Source organism: Acartia tonsa, chromosome 13 (genome assembly GCF_053477335.1).
Source record: "Acartia tonsa isolate MP-2025a chromosome 13, ASM5347733v1, whole genome shotgun sequence".
Classification (NCBI taxonomy): Eukaryota; Metazoa; Arthropoda; class Copepoda; order Calanoida; family Acartiidae; genus Acartia; species Acartia tonsa.
The window spans coordinates 41,756,638-41,770,666 of record NC_137272.1 but is presented as its reverse complement, the minus strand read 5'-3'; the positions used below and the strand labels follow the sequence as shown (position 1 = coordinate 41,770,666).

The window sequence follows — 14,029 nt, the reverse complement described above, 5'->3', positions numbered from 1 at the left end:
TTATGCTTTTTAGGAGAAAATGAAACGAAAACCACTGCTGCAATGTCAGACACATATAAGAATTATCTATCTAGAAAAAACCTTTAATATAATTTGTTATACTCTTTAAATTCGTCTTTTTCAGTAGCAACTCTATAAATAATCCAGCTTATACAAAACGAAATTAATTCGAAAAAAATCACGAATTCTATACGTGATTTTCAGCTGTTGTTTGGGTGTCACACATAGTAGATTTGACGGCCAAATATTATTTTTGATTTATTTCGCTTGTTGGTTATACCTTATTCTTGTAAGCAACCATAAATGATATGCTTTATTTCATTTGTTCAAGCATTAAGCTCTTGTTTCTTGATAAAGATAATAATTTAAGAAATGTATCTAGCCACTTTTGAGATATTTAGCAACACAGATGCACTTTTTATTTGGTGTATTGTAAGTTTACCAATTTTCCAGTTGTGCAATTATTATTATTGCTAGAACAATTTTATTCTGCCAAACCTGATAAATTCATGGGTAAATAGATAGGTAAAAAGAAGATAGCTGGAATGACAAAATGACATATGTGACGTCATAAAAATGAGGGAGATGAGAGGAGAAGTGGAAAAAAAACCCTAAAATAGAGAATAATCTCTGATTTTTATGACGTCACAGGGCTGATTTTTGAGACACTTTGTAAAGCTACAAAAAGAATGATATTCACATTCAAAATTGATAATTACTTTTTCAGTATGGCTTAGAAATAGATTAATATCCGCTGGATTAGAACCAGTCCTCAATTATACACTGAAAAATAATGTATAGTATCGTATTACACAAATTTTCCGTGATATTAAGATAAAAATCATACAATTGATACTAGTTTTGTTAGCTTCGGCCTTCGGTTTTAATCTCAAATTTGTTTGTGAAGTTTTTTTATAGTGCCTTTACAAAATTACCCCATACTGGTCTACCATTGGTCATTTAAAAAATATACTGGACAGACAGCCATTGGTAATCTAGTCTTTGTATTGGCCTATCGTTAGTCATTTTTCATAATACTGTCATTATCTATAGGCACTATAAACAGCTTTTTTAGTTTTGATATCCCCGTAATACTGTCTAAAATACATTGGGATAAATAACTATTACTTTACCCTTATTCCTGAAAATCTATACATAAATTGTTTCCCCTTTCAAACACACTAATTTCTGCCCTACTCTTTCTGAATTTTTATTTTTCAAAACTTCAAATCTTTTCTTCAACGTGGACCTGTTCCTTTTTTTTTGTTACGGCTGTAAAATACAATGGTGATTTCCCCTAATAAGCCTGTCGAGCACTAAAACTCAATTTTTTTTAAATAAATAAAAGTCAGATATTTTCTAAGCCTAACCCAAGCGGGTTGCGCTTACCCTTCTGGGGCTTCCTGGTAACTTAATAACCTAACCTCATCTGGTAAAGAGTGATAAACAAATAAACGAAAAACTACCCCCTCTCTTTTTTAAAATTTATCTAAAAAAGTGGGGAAGACAAAATGCTAATTAAATTTATTTCAGAATTTTTTGATAACTAATTTTATTGTTTTCTAAAATCATATGCTTTCAATGCCTAGATTAAACTATTTATCCTGTATTTATATAAAGATGAAACGAGAAGGGGGAAGGCAATATAACCTAGTATTTTTGGCAAAAAAGATTTCCTTTCCTTAGGATGTGGTTTTCCTTGTTTATTTCTGTCCTCAAATTTTATTTGATTTTACGGAGCTCCAAAGTAAGACTTAAAGGATAAAAATAAAATAAAATGATTTTTAAATAAACTCAAGTTTTTAACCCCTTTATACAATCTTATCGGGGATAGGCCAATAAATGATAATTAAGACCTGCAAAATGTTGCAAATACCTATATAAAAGTAACATGATGTATCTCTGTGCGTCTGTCTGTACCAAAGGATCTTGCTAACTGCTGTTTCTCCATTACTATGTTAACACCACCCTCCCAAGAAACATCGCGACAAAGATCAAAGTTGGTCAAAAATGAGCTATGTGACGTCATAAAAATGAGGGATTATCCGTCTCTTTTTTATGGGTTTTCTTTCCCACTTCTCATCTCTTCTCCCTCATTTTTATGACGTCACATGGGTCATTTTTGACAAACTTTGGTCTTTGTCGTCATCGGCCCTAGAAAAAATTATCACACACCAATTGTTTAAAATAAAATTGTAAATTGGGAGGGGGTCGATTCCCAACACCTACCTCCCCACCCCCCACCTAAAGTGCTTTTAAAGCCGTCAGTAGGTATAGAAAGTTAGGAAACTTTAGCTTTTAAAAACAAACTCTGCGTGTTAAATACTTTTAATCTGGGCTGAGAGATTGATTAACACAAGTTGACAGATAAGGAGAAAAAGTGGGAGATTAGAGAAAATAGATAGATAGATAGACATACAGAATAGAGGGAAAAAGTAAATAATAAGATATATATATATATATATATATTTCGACCCCCCCCCCCCTTAAAAAACAAATCTTCCTCAGAAAATTTTTTTTTAAATAAAAAAAAAATTGGGTTATCTAATTCAACTCCCTCTTCCATTAGTGCCCCTAGAGGCTGAAGCTGTTTTTTTTTAACTGAAGCGAAGCTTGCTAAAATTTTGAAAAACGGTGGCTCCACATCGCTGCTTGTAATAAATGTAAAAAGACAGACACATCATTATCTCATTATCATCAAGAAATGGCCAACAAATGCAGGCATGCAAGGAGTGGTAATTGGGAAAAGTTCATCCTTTTTTTCATATTATACTGATATTTTTAACAAAAAAAAACTTTAACAATCTAATATTTTTTTCAGTTAAAATTTTTGCTTGTTTTTTAATTGACCTACCTTTTTATCCTTGCCTAAAATAACGTTTTCGCAAAAATGTAAATAAAAAATGATGCAGTTTTTTATCCATAAAATAACTCAAATTTTAGTCAGTTATTTAATTCTTTGATTAGACGTTTGTAAATTTATCAATATCCGATTGATTTACGCGCTGTCCATTTATGGGCCATAGCAATCCTTATTTGAAAATTAAATGTATCTGAAAATACAGTTTAAACGAAATTACATGAAACAGCGTATTGTGCCTCCAAGAAAAAAGACGTCCTTCAATAAAATGACTAATGATAGGCCAGTATACATTGTAATTGACCAATGGTAAAATTAATACTGGCCTCACATTGTTTTTTTTATCGACGTCATTTTTAAATCTTATCTGTATTGTATGGACATATTTAGCTTTAATATATTCCGCGTATGACAGGGATCTTAAGGGATAAGACAAACATTATTTTCACCCCCAATTATCATCAACAGTAAATTAAAATCTTTAGTTGAAAACTTTGGGTACTAGCATAATTTACAGTCCAATGTCCCCTTCCTCCCTGGCACATGAGGACCTTTCATTGAATTAAATTACATAAAATTATTATACAGGAAGATTAAGAGTAATTTAAATAAAATTTAATTCAATTTTAATCTGCTTCAGTCTTTTCAGCAAGATCAAAGTTATATAATCTAATGTATATAAATAGATCTGCAAAAGTAATTTACGATACTTTAGATTGAAAAAAAAACATATTTTTTAAAAACTATAAATCAATAAATGTAAGTATATTTGTGTTTTCACCAGAGGGAGGGGGGCTATATTTGACTTTCCCACTATCTCAGCAACCAAAAGAGATATCAAACAACAAGGATGAAAGCATCCATAAATAGCGAAGCACAAACAAATCATAGAATGGGCCAATAGACTTAGGGAGTTAAAGAGCAGTTGTCATAACATTAAAGTAATATATATAGAGCGGTAAATAGTATATGTAACAAATACCCCTTTTCAAAGGCCTTCTACCGACTTGGAGTTGGGTCTTTGAGATCAGCTGAATTTTTTATAAATGTATATACAGCAGGGTGCTGGCAAAAGAACAAAAAGCAAATTGTAAACTAATGTTAACATAAGGACGCCCAAGCTTTTTTCTTCGCAGGGGGTAAACTGAGGGGTTCTATACGTTCCAGGGAGGTAAACTAACATATTTTTATAAAATCTTGAAAGGTGTAAAATAAGAGGATTCAAAGTCTAATGGGGTAAACACCCCTTTATGCCTTTACTTGGACGTCTATTTATGAGCTATACTAATTTCTGCACTTTGTCCTAGTTAAATTTGTTTTGCATTGTCTAATTACTATTCATTTGTTGAAAAATAATTTAAAAATTATCTATTGATCACATAAAACTGACAATAACCCAATTACTTAAAATAAGAACATAGTTAATTTGATACCACCTCAAGGAGAGCTCAACCCTTTTTAGAAAAATAATTGAAAACAATGAAAATTCAGGCAAAAATTAAATTTGGGAACATCTGCAATATATTAGTTCTATATTTGTCGCTAGATGCCACTAAAAACTTGATAATTAGAATTTGCAAGAAAGTATTCACATCATTAGGAAAAATGCCTTGTTAATCACAAATAATTAAGTTTATAAATACAGTAGCATAAATCAGAAAAGATGATTATGAATATAATTTTACAGTCAGGAGCCTAGTTGTGAGAAAATAATAATGGTAGTTTTAAATATTTAACTTATGTTCTTCACAAAAATTGTCCCTTTCTTTTTCAAAAAGCATGAAAAAGTATTAAACAACTGAATTTAAAAAAGCAAAGTTTCATGAAATTCTTTCTTGTCTGCAATATTTAAGGTCTTTGAAAAAGTTAAGGATGTAAACCTTAAAAAATAACAGTGGAATTTTGTAACCAAAGGAGGCATCTACATTTCATATTTATTGTAAAATCATCCTAAATGAATAATAAAGCTGCTATTTTGAAAATTCAGATTTGCCTATTATGTTTGTTCAGGGTTTACTAAGCTGTTTATACATTTATACTATAAATCCATTGTCATAACAAAGAAAAGAAAGAGAAATAATATGGAAAACCCTAAAGAAAATCACGAAACCTTTAAAAGATGAGGTTTATGTCTTTTGAAGTATGGCCAGCAGACAGACGGACAAAACAATGTATAGAGTAGATGTGCATATGTAATAGGAATCTTTACTGAAAGTTTCAGTTGTCTTGTACCGGCTTTTTGAGGCAAAATCTTATGTATCATATTTTAATCCCCCACCCCCCCCTGAATATTTGAGAAATGATGTAATATTTTGGTGAATGTAGTTCTATCATGAAACATATTTACAAAATATTTTCATTAAAGTAAAAGTATTATATAACAAACATGTTCTTATACAATGTGGTGCTACTAATTTGTTGCTTAAAATCACCACAACAGCTTGATCATTTATGTTAAAGTGTGTACAACCTGTAGATTTTTAACAATATATATATAACTTTTTTAGCGTAGATACTCTATAATTCACTTTGTGTCAAAAATGATCCATGTGACGTAATAAAAATAAAGGATTATCTATCTCTTTTTTAGGGGTTTGCTTTCCCACTTCTCCTCTCATCTACCTCATTTTATTACGTCGCATGGATCATTTTTAACACAATTTGGGCTTTGTCCAAAATAAACTCTTCCTTTTTTAGATGATATCCTTTTCCAAAAATCATTTATTATTTATGACCAATAAACATCTGTTCTTTAACTAACTTTGTCCGATCGTACCATATAAACCATATAATTAGCGATGCACAAAAAGTGTGGATGGGAAAACGTACAAGTAAAAAGAATGAGTATTCTTTTAAATCAAGTATTGATTTATTTGAGAAAATAAACACAAAACCTTTTATGATATTGTCATCTCAAAAAGTTTGAAAAACGTACCATAAACACAAAAGATATCTAAAAATATGTAAAACTATAAAAATAGCCAAAAACCTGCTAAAAGGATGTTTTTTTTTAAACAACTGAAAAATTAATTTTGATATTCTTAACTACAAATGCTCCTTAGTGATTGGAATGTTGTCAAAAAGTTTCTGCCTTCTATCTGACATAGGAGCCGAGAAAATAACTTTTCCCCCTCTTTTTCTCTGACAGACGGACGGACAGAAGGACATTTTGAATTATAGAGTAGCTTCGCTACTAAAAAGAGTATCTACTTTGTAGCACCATATCTTCAATGTTCATGTTTCCTCTTGGGAAATTACAAGAGATTCTTTACCATTATTACAAATACAAAAAAATATATTGCAGCCAATATTCGACATGATGTTTTTAAAAGCGAAGCTTTTCTATAATTAGGGTCGGTCCGTCCGTCCGTACGTCTGAAACGGATAGCTTTTTTCGTTATTTTAGTTGTCCTATCAATTTCAAACTTTGCATGATGATTTATTAGTAGTTAGGTACGACTTAGAAAGCTTAGAAACTCTTTTAATCATTAATGTCTGGCGTCTGCATGTTATTATGCATTTTAATATACCATATTTAAACATCTTCAAACAGATTTAAACTCCCATAGACAGTAGACAGTTAATAACGGTGTCATGTTGCTATAAGAAATTGGAGAATTGTTTTTCCCATCCATTGCATATTCCTTTTCTGATCTACTTTGCATTGAACAATTGCATGGATGCAAGGATATAATAATTTTCCTTGCGAAAATGATAACCAAAATCCAATGTCTGGCTTCTGCATATTATTATGCATTTTAATATACTATTTAAATATTTTCAAACTAATTTAAGCTCCCATATACAGGAGTCAGTTAATAAAAGTGTCATGGTAGTAAATAAAAAATTGGTGAAATGTTTTTCCCATCCATTGTATATTCCTTTCTGATCTACTTTGCATTGTAGGGATGCAAGGATACAATAATGGAAGATAGAATAATATATAATAATATACGAATATGATAAAAGAAAATTCTTCTGCTAATTGTTTGGATTATATTTTTTTATTTTGATATCATATTTAATGTTCTCCTGACAATTTTAAGCTACCAAAGGCAAAAACAAGTTAATACGGGTATTGTAGTAGTAATTTTATTCTTAATTCTAACTTTTTAATTCAGAGAAAATTTACAATTCTGGTTTGTCTTGATATCTCTCATAGTTTCTGAGATATTAGCCCCAGTTCCTCTAGGGGGTGATAGGGGGAGATTGGGGTGCAGATTAACTTTTCCAATTCCTCCCTTCCTGGAGGAAATGTAAAAGTTTGAATAATCAGAAGATTTTGGAATGGATTTAAAGGGATTTAGCATGAACTAGATATTCACATCTATAGGGAAAGGAACTGTAAAAAAAATCTTTGAAAAATAAACCTATAATTAAAAATTATGTCTGTTCCTATTTTAATGCCAAATTGTAAAAAATACAACATATAATTAATTATGATGTGAAAGATAAATAAAGGTGTAATATAACAAATTCTGACCCACAGCCCTCCGCAATTTTTTACTTTGGTAGCTTAAACTGAGTATAATAAAAAAGTTATATATTAAAATTTTGTAATGGATAAACATCTTAAAATATAAAATTGGTACGGGAAAAAAGTCGCTCAAAAATCCGACATGTGACGTCATAAAAATGAGAGAGATGAGAGGAGAAGTGGGAAAGAAAACCCCTAAAAAAGAGATGGATAATCCCTCATGACTTCACATGGGTGATTTATGAGCGACTGTCTCCCTGTACTTATTATTATATATTTACAAAAAGAATGACAGGTTTAGTGAATTTTATCATTAACTGAATGAAAAATAATTTTTAGATGCTCTTACTCAATTATATTCTTTACACCTCAACCCTCTTTTCCAGGGGTGTCCAAGCTTTTTTTTTGGGGGGGGGGAGGGGTAAAAATTTTTAAGGGGGGGGTAATTTGCTTTAGGGGGGAGGGGGTAAATGATGCACGAAGTGTGTCAGAATTTTTTTTTACCCCCTCAAAAAAATTTAGGTTTTTCAAAACTATGCTTTAATAATGTAAATTTATAGCAGTACATGTATGTATGTGTCTGTATGTATATCCCTGTAAAAAGTAAGAGGGGTGGGATTTGGTCAAATCTTTAAATATCTAAATATATGGCAATATTCCATCTTAAATAACTTTATCCCTTTTTGGAATAAAAAAAATAAGAAAAAGAAATTTTTCCTTTTCAGTGAAAATTTGTATATAGTTTCGATCCACCCAATTCGCCTCGATGGAAGGTCAGGGTTCGAATCTCGACCTAAACGAACTGAGAATCTAGAGATTCTAATATCTACTGCTGCTATGTTAGATGTTCAATATTGATAGTAAGAGTGTAGGAATGCCTTGACTTAAAACAGGCGCAACTAAATACCAAGCAGAGTAAATAACTTAATATAAAAGTCGCATAATTAAAGGGATGTTTATCTTCAATTATTAGTACCTTGGGACCTACTGTGAAAATCTGGGTTGTTTAAATCAAGTTATTAATAGGAATAATCTATTTTTAGTATGTGAATCAAATGTTTTGTTAAGTTCAAAGCAACACTAATTCAGATATTTTTTGTCTCTATATATCTTCTTGGTTTTAAGTTATAAAAAAAACAGGGCTCAGCAGCCGAGTGTAAGCCTTAGTGAAATCGTCTTATTATAACTTTAAGATTCATCTGGCTGTCTCTTCAAAAAATCATATCTGGGCGATTCCTTAGGCTAACTAAACAAACAGTTATATATAACGTGACCGTTATATATAAAGAAACCAACTATTAGACTAACAAATTAGAATTTTAGAGAAGCTGTGTTGATAAAATTTATATTATGTATTCCATGGAGATTTGGAGTTAAGCCTTTTTCCAATTTTATGCAGAATGTAAATATTCACTAAAAGTGGTTTATTCCCCTTACTCTGAAAGTAGACCTTTTTGACCCCCTTTTTGAAAAAAAGTATAATACATTTTTTGGTACCTATCTCTATGACAATAAGGTTGACAACATCTTTTAAAGCCAAGCTCAACTATCCGTCGTTTAGAGCATCAAAGCTTTCTTAAATACAGGATACTTAAGGACATTCGGACATGTTTAAACATGATTATTGATACTTATTTGCTTATAAGTTGTCCTATGAATCAACACTCCAAAAAACAGATGAATTGATATTAGATTAGAGCTATGCGTGGGGACGTACAGACCGACATTTAAATTATAAAAGCAACGTACACAATTTTTTTTGGATCCTAATGATTTTGTATAGGACAATCTTAATTAATAAGTCGACGTATCCTATTATTGAATTGTAGCTGCGCTTGAAGAAATTTGCTCCCCCTTCTTTTATTTTGATGGTAACAATCCGTAAAATTATTTCTCATAATGTAGGGATAAAAGAGAGTTACACTGAAAGTCTGTGTGTGTGTGTCTTTGTGTGTGTGTGTGTGTGTGTCTTAGTCTGTGTGTTTGTGTGTGTGTGTAAACTAGGGTGTTAAAGTAAAATGGAAAAACAGAGCTATTATCATCAGTTGTTTTGTAACAACTCTCTTAGAAGGAAATATATAGATTATATAGAATAGAATATTAGCTATCTAATATTTCAACTATTTAATTGCTTTGTAATCAAATCAAATCAAATCATTTGATTTGATTTGATTTGCTTTGTAATAACTGTTTCTGAAGAAAATAGAGATTATATAGGATAAAAGCTTAGCTACTTGATATTTCAACTATATAGTTGTTTTGTAATAACTCTTGTTTAAGGAAAGGAAATATAGATTACTACTGGCACCGCCCCCTAGAGGCCTCTAGTGGCATTTAAATGTTTTTTTTATTTTAAATATCTAATTTGAGAAATAATTTGTCTATGGCCAATCAGCTGTTAAATTCATGTATCTACGCTACGTAGAGACATTTATACGCTAGCGACACTATGCGGCAGGAATATTTCATTTTTTTTTTCGATTCTGTTGTGATTTCTCTTAGGAGGGTGGTGGTACCCTCCCCCAAAATAGTTATAAACCTTCCCAGGACCTATGAGAATCTACCCTGTTAAGGAGAACCCGATCGGTTCTGCTGTTAGCGAGATCCTTTGGTACAGACACACAGATAGACAAACAAACATCCTGTTACTTTAGTATAAATATATGGAATATAATTGTAGCTACTTAATACCTTTAGATGGATTATAGTAACTCTTTACTGAAGAGAATTAGATTTCATAAATGTTATTTGGGCTACCTAATATCACATCTATTTTGTTGTTTTATAATAACTCTTTCTGAGTGAAATATAGATGATATAGAATATAATATTAGCTACTTTATATCTTTAGTTGGTTTATTGTAACTCTTTACTGAACAGAATTAGATTTCATAAAATGTTATTTTATCTACCTAATATCTCATCTATTTTGTTGTTTTATGACAAATCTTCACTGAAAATATAATTTTAGCTACCAAATATTTATATAAATTTAGTTGGTTTATGATAACTCTTTTACTAAAGAGAATTAGATTATATAAAATGGAATTTTGCTCATCAAAGCAAATCAAATTGTTTCAACATGAAAGGAAAACTTTTATAATTATTTTAATCTAGGATTTTAATATTAGAATAATTATTGATTTCATTGTTTCCACGGATAGTAAAATAAAAAATGATTACTTCCAGTTTTGTTAGCCCTTATAGGCCAAAGTTTTTAAAAATTCAATATATCTAGTGATCCTAGATATAATAATTCAAAACTTCATGTAAAGAAAAGAAAAATTCTTTCATCTCTATATTGATACAAAATTTCATCTTCCAATGTGTAATTAATTGAAAAGTATGATTCTATCAGTTCTAAATGTATCTATCTATCTTATCTATTTAACTATTCTATCTATTTTATTCATCAATATTCTTCATACAAGGGTAATAACCAAAGGATCTTTCATAAATGTCTAAATTAACGAATAGAGGTAATCAAACTGACGAACACAACCTAAGTATAAAAAAGCTTGGTTTAGAAAATATAAAAAAATTGTTTGTTTAAAGATTTCTGAATATAAGTGTGTAACATATTGTTTAGATTTTCAATTTTCTTATTTGCATGTTATTGCTTATAGACCCTGTTGAACTATATGCATAGTACTGACCTAGATTTGCAATGAACACATTAATAGTGTCTGACTGATTATGACGTAACAAAAAAAATAGCCAATGAGAGGCCACTATAAATTTTACCATTAGTCAATAACGGCCTCTCATTGGCTATTTTTTTTTGTTACGTCATAGTCAGTCAGACACTATTACTGTGTTCATTTGCAATGAATTGTGTCGACTATTAATAATTGATTTTCGTTTCAGTAAATGTAATATTATCATTTTTTAAACAACGATAATCTAATTATGGTTTGGGTTATATAAACCTTAAGTGTCCAAACTTTTCCACCACAAATAAGAATCTAGAGAAAAGGTAAATTTGTTTATCATAATTGAGATTGTTTATCTCCCACTGTAAACATCTTTTCAAGATTGATATGGAAAGGTTTCGTGATTTTTAGATGTTAAAAATCATTCTAGATTTCTAGTTAAAGTTATTCTTTTAATCCAGTAATAAGTTAAGCCAACAAGCGAAATAAATCTAAGATATTTAGAATATTTGGGGGGCAGATAAAAAGGTCGTCATTGCTATGAAGCGTTGCATCTCAAAATCCCGAACCCTTTACAATTTTTTTTTCGAATTAGGTAATTCAGTTGTTGGTCAAAGCTGGTTTAAATCTTTGCCTTTAAAAAATTTGCACATGGAATAGCTTTAATTTTAGGTTTTTTTTAAACTGAAACATCTTTAGAATCAATATAACGTTTTTTCTGAAATGGAGAAATAATTAAAGGGAAAGGTAGGTTGCGGGTAAAATCCGTAAAGGTGTATGTTTTAAGGCTCAAAAATAGTAGTAGAGCGAAAATATTCACTAAATATGTGTATTTCTTATTGAAAAAAACTATAGACAAATTTTTTTTAAGTTAATATAAATTTTTATCGTTCTACTACTGTTTTTAACTTAAAACACACAACCTTTACGGATTTTACCTATGCTTAGCGTGATCTTAATGGATAGAATTTTACTACTTTATAACGTTGAAGAATTGAAGGATATTTGATTTACCCTGACTATTTTAGCCTTACTTTTGTGTAAGGTTTATATCCAGGTTTTGTTGAACTCTGTTTACTTTTGATACATTTCTTTACTTTGGTTGTCAGACCGTAAAATAACTTTTATCTTTCATGTAGGTAACAAAAGCACAATGTACATGAAATATCAAACATTCAGAGATAGGTCAATCAAATGAAATAAATGAATATAAGTTTTTTTTGTCTGCAGTTTAAGATTTTAATAATTACTGAACTGATTGAGTTCTCCATTTTAAGATTAAAGGTTAGTTGATGGTTTTAGGCTGTTTAATTTTTAAGTTTACGCCTAAAAATGGCTTAATGCTATGCTTCAGGCGCTAGTAATATACAAAAAAATATAAATTTGTTGCAGGAATTTCAAAGTAACACCAAAAAAATTTGTTTGTTTTTCGAAAAAGTAGGAGGTATAAAAATTTTTCAATTTTTTCTTAACTTTCCCCGATAAATTTTATTTCATGTTTAGAATTGGAATTGTATCCATTTACAGTTAACAAAGTGTAAATAAACACTAACACACATACACAAGATAAAACTACAGGGATATATAGATGGGACAATAGTTAACAAAGTGTAAATAAACACTAACACATAAACACAAGATAAAACTACAGGGATATATAGATGGGACAATAGTTAACAAAGTGTAAACAAACACTCACACATACACAAGATAAAACTATAGGGATATAGAGATGTGACGATAGTTAACAAAGTGTAAACAAACACTCACACATACACAAGATAAAACTACAGGAATATAGAGATGAGACAATAGTTAGCAAAGTGTAAACAAACACTCACACATACACAAGATAAAACTACAGGGATATATAGATGAGACAATAGTTAACAAAGTGAAAACAAACACTCACACACACACACAAGATAAAACTACAGGGATATATAGATGTGACAATAGTTAACAAAGTGTAAACAAACACTCACACATACACAAGATAATACTACAGGGATATAGAGATGTGATGATAGTTAACAAAGTGTAAACAAACACTAACACACATACACAAGATAAAACTACAGGGATATATAGATGTGACAATAGTTAACAAAGTGTAAACAAACACTCACACACACACAAGATAAAACTACAGGGATATATAGATGGGACAATAGTTAACAAAGTGTAAACAAACACTCACACATACACAAGATAATACTACAGGGATATAGAGATGAGACAATAGTTAACAAAGTGTAAACAAACACTAACACACATACACAAGATAAAACTACAGGGATATAGAGATGAGACAATAGTTAACAAAGTGTAAACAAACACTAACACACTTACACAAGATAAAACTACAGGGATATATAGATGGGACAATAGTTAACAAAGTGTAAACAAACACACACACATACACAAGATAAAACTACAGGGATATAGGGATTGGACAATAGTTAACAAAGTGTAAACAAACACTCACATACATACACAAGATAAAACTACAGGGATATAGAGATGGGACAATAGTTAACAAAGTGTAAACAAACACTCACACATACTCAAGATAAAACTACAGGGGTATAGGGATGGGACAATAGTTAACAAAGTGTAAACAAACACTTACATACATACTCAAGATAAAACTACAGGGATATAAAGATGGAACAATAGTTAACAAAGTGTAAATAAACACTCACACATACACAAGATAATACTACAGGGATATAGAGATGGAACAATAGTTAACAAAGTGTAAATAAACACTCACATACATACACAAGATAATACTACAGGGACATAGGGATGGAACAATAGTTAACAAAGTGTAAACAAACACTCACATACATACACAAGATAAAACTACAGGGATATAGAGATGGAACAATAGTTAACAAAGTGTAAACAAACACTCACATACATACACAAGATAAAACTACAGGGTTATAGGGATGGGACAATAGTTAACAAAGTGTAAACAAACACTCACACATACACAAGATAATACTACAGGGATATAGGGATGTGACAATA

General features: G+C 30.4%; 1 protein-coding gene across 2 annotated transcripts in view; it reads right to left on the bottom strand.

Annotated features, from left to right (window-relative positions):
• The window catches only part of LOC145304577 (sestrin homolog), a 394,235-nt gene that overhangs the window by 379,984 nt on the left and 222 nt on the right, over positions 1-14,029 (bottom strand). The gene's annotated exons all lie outside the window — the stretch shown is intronic.